The sequence below is a fragment of the Myotis brandtii genome, unplaced genomic scaffold (assembly GCF_000412655.1).
Source record: "Myotis brandtii unplaced genomic scaffold, ASM41265v1 scaffold44, whole genome shotgun sequence".
NCBI lineage: Eukaryota > Metazoa > Chordata > Mammalia > Chiroptera > Vespertilionidae > Myotis > Myotis brandtii.
The window spans coordinates 1,094,112-1,103,668 of NW_005366833.1; the positions used below are offsets into that span (position 1 = coordinate 1,094,112).

Sequence of the window (9,557 nt, forward strand, 5' to 3'; positions counted from 1 at the left end):
GTAGCCCTGATGAGATCCTCAGAGCATTCAATGGATCATCCAAGCACCTCATTAAATTCTGTGTATTCTTAGAATACATAGAATTCTTAGAATACACAGAATTTAATGAGAAAGTCCCCTACAGTTTACCTTGAAATCTTGGGGTTACTCCATTCAAGTGAGTGCTTTCTGGGCTCTGTTAGACCTAAAAACATTCAAACGATACAATGTTGGTAATTTAATGAAGGAATGAGTTAATGAAGGAATTCACAGAATAAGAAAAATCCTATATAATAAAAGGCGAATATGCAAATCCACCCAACAGCAGAACAACCAGTCACGATGATGTGCACTGCGGTGGCCAACCACCTATCGGGCGCTGCCCCAATTGGCCCCCCTTACCCCGGGCTCAAGCGTTGAGCATCTGCACCCCCCACCCCCATTGTCTCCGAGAGGCTGAGGCCACTCCAGCGAATGAGCTGCGACCACATCTTCAGCACCCTGGACCAGACGGCTGCAAGAACAACCGGGCCAAATTCACCCACGGCAAGTGCTCCACCCTCACCATGACTGACCTGGCAGCCCGGGGCCTGGACATCCTGCTACTGGACATCTCATCAACTTCAGCTTTCTGGCCAAGGGCAAGCTCTTCCTGCACCATGTTGTTGGGCCTGGGCTGGCTGAAGTGGCACAGCCTACTCCTTGGTGGCCCCAGATGAGGTCCCCTACCTGCTAGCCCTGTACCTGTTCCTGAGCCATGCCCTCACTCTTGCCTGCCCCCACGAGGAGCCCTCAGGTGCGGTAGGCATGGACGGTGTGCTGGGCCGGGGGCCACAGAGCATGGTGGACAGTGAGGACTGTGGCCTATAGAACACCGTGGAGGCATCACTGGAGCTGTGGGTCCTGGGCCATGTGGCCGACAATGCTCAGCAGCAGTATGTGCGCTCGCAGCTGGTGCCCACACCAGAGTCCATCAAATGGTCCAAGGAGCTGGACCTCACGGGGTTGGGCCTGAACCCCCTCTTCAGCTCGAGCTTCAAGGAGGAAGAGCTATAGCGGCTGAGGTTGGTGGACAGCATCAAGCAGTACCGCTTGCAGGCAACCATTTTTGAGATCAATGCCTCCAGCCAGGACCTGAGCAGCCAGGTGATGCGGGCCAAGCAACAGAAGGACTGCAAGGCCATCGCCAGCTTCCAGCAGGGCCGGCAGAAGTGGCAGGAGGGCCTGGCTGGCCCAGCCCCGAGCTACCCAGCACAGCAGGCGGAGCAGCCTGGGGAAGAGGAGGAGGAGGAGGAGGAGGAGGAGGAGGAGGAGGGAGAGAGCGTGTAGGACGTCTTAACAGAGGTCGTGGCCTGGAAATGGCAGCAACCAGGACCTGAGCGGGGAGTAAGAGCCAGAAGGAGGAGGTCCGGCCGCTGGACCAGGATTTCTATGTCCCCTATCGACCCAAGGACTTCAACAGTGAATGGGGCCTGAACATTGGTGGGGACAGGGGCGCCTTTGAGCAGCAGGTGGCTGGCGCTGTCCTGGACCTGATTGGGGATGAGGCCCAGAACCTGACCAGGGGCCGGCAGCAGCTCAACTGGGACCAGAAGGAGAAGCGGTTTGTGGGACAGTCAGAACAGGAGGACAAGAAGAAGATCAAGACAGAAAGTGGTCGCTACATCAACAGCTCCTACAGGCAGGACCTCTACCACAAGTGGAAGCAGAAACAGAAAATTGCCATATGCTCAGTGCCTGAGCCCTAGAAGGCTGCCAGCAGTAGGCCCTGTTGGCAGTGCTGTTTTGGTCCAATCCAGTGGAGGCATGTGCAGGAGGCAACCAATTGATGTGTCTTTCTCACATCCATGTTTCTCTCTCTGTCTCTTGCCTTCCCTTCTACTCTAAAAATCAAAAATGTCCTCAGGTGAGGATTAACAAAAAAACCCCCACAAAATATACATACATACACACGTATACAAAAATACATGAATATTGGGGGGTTAGGGGGCAGGGCTCCACAGGTGCATGAATTTCATGCACCAGGCCTCTAGTATAAATATAATAATATACTTACTGTCAGGTGAAGAAAAGTTCTTATTTGGTCCTATTCTTTTTATTAAAGGATTAGAGGCCTGATGCACAAAATTTATGCACTCAAGGGCAGGGTCTCTCAGCTCAGCCTGCACCCTCTTGCAGTCCGGGAGCCTTTGGAGGATGTCCGACTGACAGCTTAGACCCGCTCCCCACGAGTGGCCCTAAGCTGGCAGTTGGACATCCTTAGCGCTGCCACAGAGGCAGGAGAGGCTTCCACCACTGCTACTGCACTCACCAGTTATGAGCCTGGCTTCTGGCTGAGAGGTGCTCCCCCTGTGGGAGCGCACTGACCACCAGGGAGCAGCTCCTGCATTGAGCATCTGCCCCCTGGTGATCAGTGAGCATCATAGCGATCAGTCATTCTGCCGTTCGGTCAATTTGCATATTAGCCTTTTATTATATAGGATGTGTACTTTGTGCCTGTTGTATCACATTAGAAGAAACAGAACTTTCCATTTACCATTAATTTGTTAAAACTGACCTTCACTGGAGTAATGGCTGTCTAAACCCTATGTTGTGCAATTTTCTTTAACCTCTTATGATTAGGAAGTATTTTATGTGGTATTATTTTGGACCAAATGAATGCTCATATTCCCATTCATCATTTACCTAAGGATTTTAGATTTGATAAACCTTGTCTGAATCGATAAGTTAGTGAGAGTTTGTGAAATGATGTTTCCCTAATTCTGTCTTTCCTTCCACATTTATTAACTTGAATTTAAAGTAGAACTTTCCTTCATCAACTGGCCTGGCCTCAGTTTCCTTCTTATATGATTATTAGAGGCCCGATGCACAAAATTTATGCAAGAGTAGGTCTTCCTTCCCCAGCTGCTGGCACCGGCTTCCCTCTGGCACCCGGGACCCAGGCTTCCCTCCCTTCGGCTGCTGGCAAGTACCCAGGACCCAGGCTTTCCTCGTAGTCCTGGCTTTATCCCAAAGGAGGGTAGGATGTCTGGAAGGATGTCCGATCTAATTAGCATGTTACATTTTTATTATTATAGATGAAGTTGCCTATATCATGTCTATAAATTGCTAAGTTCAGTAATATAAAGGAATATACAAAATTATTGGACATGTTTACAATGCCTGAAGCAAAAAAGCACATAGCTGTTTATATATCTAAATCGGGTCCTCTGGAAAAGGAAGTACATCTATTATGCATTGTTCTGAATGTAAGTTTATAAAGGCCAATGTTACCTCAATTCTGGGCATAACTTTCTTGTAATTGAAGATGCCCATGAACAGGTTTTCCTCACAGAGTAATAAGGGAATATTTCTCTCTGGATATATCCAGAGGCTGAGCCTACCATGGTTGTTAGTCTTCAAGTCCATCCTCTTCATTTGGAATCTATAATAATAAAAGCATAATATGTTAATTAGACCGGATGCCCTTCCGGACGAAGCCGGGGCTGCGTGTAAAGCCTGGGTCCCGGTTGCCTGCTGGTGGCCGGAGAGAAGCCTGGGTCCTGGGTGCCTGCCAGCGGCCAGAGGGAAGCCCGGGTCCCGGGTGCTGGAGGGAAGCTGGTGCTGGCAACCAGGGGAAGGAAGGCCTACTCTTGCACGAATTTTGTGCATTGGGCTCCTAGTATTAGAATAATAAGAAAACATAAAGACCCTCAGCAGAATAGAAAATCTAACTGAAACAATGCCTAATCTTGTACTAGCACTCCAGAAACCATATGAATAAATCAATAAAATCCTAATAAAACTCAGTAATATGACCAAATCTCAAGAGTTACAAACTGAGTGGGCATCTTTATCTTTGTATTCTTCATATTGGAAGTGATAATATAGCCCTTGCGGGAAATGGTGAAATGAGGAAGTAAACGTGTATGACTGTCTATGAGGGAACTGAAGATTTGATGACCACTCATTGAATTGTGGACCTTAGCTTCTTCCCTCCAACTAAGAACTGTTTACATCCCCCAATTAAGTTGATTGAATCCAGGAATAGCATATTTAACAAAATATTAGAAGAATTGTAACAAAGACTGCACATCACCATCCTATCTATTACTGCTCTTTCTTGCGTCCTACTTCCTTGCTTTCTTTCTTTAGATTGCAAAAAGTAATCAGTCCTAAAACTAAAAACTAAAGCACTCTTGGATGGGATAGGAAGATAAGCCACATGTTAAGTACAGTATGGCAGAGCAAATAGAATGTCTGTCCTGAAAATCATGCAGTCATACACCACAGCCACCAACAACACACACCTCTAGATCTGAACACATATTCTAAGTTCAAATAGTGATAATAATGACAACTTGAACTTGAACAAAGTGACTTTCTCTTGTAAATTATCAAATAAGCAAAACCTTATGAGCTCAATTGCAAAATTATATGTGATGAAGAATGAAAACAAGTCAGCATGCATCTCTAGTACATCCTGCTATTTTTCATGGGGGTAAACCTGAAGTTTGGTGATCACTGTGGCCCAAAATGAAATAAAATCTGCCAGGCTGGCAGCCACAGAATATTGGTTGTTGTATTTTATATTACTTGACCTGGGTAGAAGGTACATTATTTTTAGGAGGAAAATCTGTGTTGTGCCAAAGCATATGCTTCTGTGTTGCAGCTCTTACTGTACTACTGAGCCTCCTTAAATTTTCAGTTCAGTAGTAGGTCTCTCATGGTCTACCACACTTGCCAAAGAGAGAAAAGAAGACTCTGTTTATAAGGGACATAACTCAGTGGACCAAGAAAAAGACTAGTTATAATACCTAGCAGTAGATTAATTGTAACTTATTGACAGAGGATATATATCCTTTCACTTTTATACTTTCTACTTTTTTCTCCACATACCAAGCAGAGCTAGACAATAGACAAGATCAGCTTCCCTGGTTGTCTTCTCTCTCATCCTCTTTCCAGGTAGCTATGTTGATAAGGAGGAAGAGGTCCTCTCATTTCCCTCAGATCTACGTTCGGGTTGTAGTTGATCGTCATTTGAATTCCACTTTCCTATTGATCTTTATTGTTAGAGATGCATCATGAACCCTGAGAGAATGACTAGCAGGGAAGAATTTGAGCATTTAAAATCATAGAAATAATGCCATCAAACTAACAACAAATCTTACCCTAATTCCTCTGTGTTTTTTTAATTCTCTTTCTTTGTTGAATATTTCTATTTCTAGTAACAAGATGCCATTTCAGTGTGCACTTCCTTAATTTGAGTTACTCCATAATAAATACTTGTATATTTGTATAATATATTGATACCCAACCTTTCTCATCAAAAACCATGATATTGGGACGTGGAAGTTGGGTCAACTTCACAGGTAGAGGGCATAGTCCTCCTCAAAAATGCCCTCACTTTACACACCAACCACAAGTTGGAAATATTCAAGCCACCCTCACTTCTGAGGAGCTGGCTACAAAGTCAGGGGTTCTCACTAATTAGTTTCAATAATTCATTAGAATGATTGACAGAAAAAAAAGAAGGTCTAGATAAAAAGTGAGGAGTATGCGAGGCAGCAGTCTTTAGAAAGTAAAAGGCTACTGATTTTATTACTTTTGGAAAAAATAAAAAGTGAATCCCAAAGCCGTATTATCAGAAAAGTTACTCAGATCCACTCCTACAGTCTGAGTGTACAGGGAATCTAATTTCATTTAAAACAAGAAACAGAGAAGGATCACAATGGAATCCAGTACAATTTTATTATAAGACAAAAGAAAATAAGAATAATAGCTTCTGAAAAGCTGAAATATGAAGTGCAGAGAGCTGCAAAGAGAAACTTCAGAAACATGAATTTGCTTCCCTTGAATATTTGACCAAAGACTAAGCTGTGAAAGCACAAGTTAAGACTCTATAAAGCTAAGAAATGTTATGAATTGAGTGAAGATGCCAGAGCTTGCACAGGCTAGGAGATGTTGGGGTTCTACCTAATCAGAATAAAGAGACCTCAGTGAACCCCAGGCATTCAGTTGACACCCAAAAGGCCAAATCTAATAAGTAGGCCATTCCATAGAATTCCCATATTGAGTTTATAAACAATCATTTAAAGTATGAAGCTTATCCACAAGTAAATTAATTACCTACATAACAAATTTCAACCCTCTAAACAAAAGAAAATTGTCCAATAAAAAATTACTAGACATGTATAGAAGCAGGAAAAGATGGCCTACAACCAAGAGGGAAATCCTATATAATAAAAGCCTAATATGCTAAGTGTCTGGTTCAGTTGGCTGTTTAACCAATCAAAATGTAATATGCTAATGATATGCTAAGGCCACTCAACTGCTTGCTATGACATGCACTGACCACCTGGGGCCAGATGCTCCAACCGGTTGGTTAGCTTGCTGCTGGGGTCCGGCAGATCGGGACTGAGTGAGATGGGCCGGACACACCCTGGAGCCCTCCCGTGGTCCCTCCCCAGCTGGCCAACCCCCCTGTCCCTCCCCAGCCCCAGTTGTGCACCAGTGGGATCCCTCGGCCTGGCCTGTGCCCTCTTGCAATCTGGGGCCCCTTGGGGGATATCGGAAAGCCAGTTTTGGCCGGATGGCAGAACGACCTGTTGCTAGGATGCACAATGACCAGGGGGCAGATGCTCAATGCAGGATCTCCCCCCTGGTGGTCAGTATGCTCCCACAGGGAGAGCACCACTCAGCCAGAAGCTGGGCTCATGGCTGGCGAGTGCAGCAGCAGTGGCGGGATCCTCTCCCGCCTCCATGGCAGTGCTAAGTGGATGTCCAATTGCCGGCTTAGGCCCCCTCCCTGAGGGCTGTCAGACCTCGAGAGGGCACATGCTGGGCTGAGGGACCCCCTGCCCCCCCCCCAAGTGCACAAATTTCGTGCACTGGGCCTCTAGTGAATTAATAATAGAAACACATATATGACAGAAATGACGTATTGGCAAACTGATCTGTTAAGACAGATATCTTCAAGAATACAAAACAAAACATAAACATAACAAAAGAAATTAATAGGAAATCTCAATACATAAATGAAAAGTATTTAGAAAAAAACAATGGAGATTTTAGAACGGCAAAATAAAATATCTGAAATTTTAAAAATTTACTAGATGGGCTCTAATATAGATTAGACACCAAAGAAGAAAATATCAATGGACTTGATGACAAATTAACAAAAATTATCTAATGTGAAGATCAGTTAAATAATAGATGGAAAATGAATAGAGCCTCAGGGACTTGTAACACTGGCATATGGTCTAATGTATAAGAAAGTAAATCCCAGATAGAGATCTACACTTGAATAATCAACTGATTCTTAACCCTTTGAGTGCCAACCAATATCCTAGGAACTATGCTAAAATTGCCAAGGCATTTTTGCTGATTTTACAGCAGTTTAGGAAAAAAATTATGAATCGCAAGTAAATGAAGCTACATATTGAGAAACTTAAGGAAACCTTTACTACATTGACATATTTAGCAATATCATCATCACTAATAAAAGCAGACTTAGAACTGGACGCTATTTCGAAGCGTTGATAGCACTCCCGGCACTTTTGGCGGAAGACAGGAGGAGCACGATCGCGCTCCCTGGCACTCTAGGGGTTAAAAATTCCAAAGCCATTCAATGGCAAAAAAATAATACTCTTTTCAACTAATAGTGCTAAAGCAACTGGATATCTGAATAGAAAAAATTAACCTTGATCCATACCTCATATCTTTTTTATACAAAAAAGTCAAAGTGGATAATTAACCTAAATATAAATTCTAAAACTCATGGCAGAAAACAGGAAACAAGCCATTTTAACCTTGAGGTAGGCAATTATTATTATTTTTTTGACAGGACAGAAAAAGAAACACCAATGATGAAATAAAATAAAAATGGGTAAGTTGGAATTCATCAAAATGGAAAGCTTCTGTTCAAAAAAGACACTTTGGTTATTAAAGAAATTACATATAAGCCACACTTCTGACAAAAGATCAATCCAGAATATGTAAGGAATTCCTCTAACTCAGTGGTTCTCAACCTTCTGGCCCTTTAAATACAGTTCCTCATGTTGTGACCCAACCATAAAATTATTTTCGTTGCTACTTCATAACTGTAATGTTGCTACTGTTATGAATCGTAATGTAAATATCTGATATGCAGGATGGTCTTAGGTGACCCCTGTGAAAGGGTCGTTCGACCGCCAAAGTGGTCGCGACCCACAGGTTGAGAACCGCTGCTCTAACTCAAGAAAAAGGACAACCCAATTTTTTATAGATAAAGATTTTAAAAACTTTATTAATGAGCAAAAGACAAATAGGCACTCTGAATGTAATATACACTAATGTCCAATAAAGGATGAAAGTGTTCAAAATCATTAAATCATCAAATACGCAGATTAAAATCACAATGAGGTACCACCACATATTTACTAGAATAGCTGAAATGATATATAATGACTGTCTCAAATATTGGTGGGGATGTAATCCCAGATCTCTCATATTTTGTTGGTACAAGTATAAAATAGAACAATCATTTAAAAATTACTCTGGCAGTTTCTTATAAAGTTGTATGCACAGGTATACTATGAAACAATAATTCCACATTTTATTATCTATTCAAGAGTAATGGAAACATGTATATACAAAAAGTCATGTCAGCATGCTCATAACATTTTTTTTCATAACTAAATATCGTCAACAGAAAAATGGATAAAATATTAGTGGTATATTTACTCAATGGAATACAGTTCAGCAATGAAAAGGAATGAAGTACTTTTATATGCAACAACACAGATGAACCTCAAAAAATATGCTAAATGAAATAAGTCAGACTCAAATGAATACATATATTAAGATATCATTTATATGAAGTTCTAGGACATAAAACTAACTTGTAGTGAAAGAATTCAGAGTATGAACTAAATTTGATGTGGGAAGGGTGAAAGTTGACTGGGGAGTTACATGAAGGAACATTTTGGGGTGATAGCAATATTCTCTATCTTGAGTAATGTGTGGGTTACATGTATGTATATGTTTGTCAAAATTCACCAAAATTTATGCTTAAAATGTATGCATTTCACTCTATGAAAATTATGATGCAGCTAAAAAGGGAAAAATACATAAAAATATATACCAGCAAATCTAATCTAGCACATTTTAAAAGGAATAATAATGACCAAATGGGGCTTATTTGGTTTATTTTATATATGGAAGATTGGTTTACAATTCCGATTTATCAATGTATTTCTACACTAACAGAAAAGATATAAAGGTATCTGATCATCTAGATCAGAGATTGTCAAACTTCTTAAAGATCCAGACTATTAATATTTTTTAACCTTGAAGGACTTACGTATCTTTGTTGCAACTACTCAGCTCTGTCATTATAGTGCAGAAGTTACAGATAATCTAATCTAATAAAAGAGAAACATGCAAATTGACCGCACCTCCACTACGCCCAAGCCACACCCACCAGCCAAACAGAGTGACTATATGCAAATTAACCCAGCCAAGATGGGGCTGGCAGCCATGGAGCTGGAGCAAGCAGGAGGCTTGGTTGCCCTGGCGATGGAGGAAGCCAAGCTTCCTGCCTGCCCTGGCCAGCCCTA

General features: G+C 42.2%; 1 pseudogene; it reads left to right on the top strand.

Moving 5' to 3' along the window:
- The first annotated feature begins 206 nt into the window (after nt 1–206).
- LOC102253909 lies at nt 207–1,727 on the top strand (annotated as a pseudogene).
- Nucleotides 1,728–9,557: the final 7,830 nt, after the last annotated feature.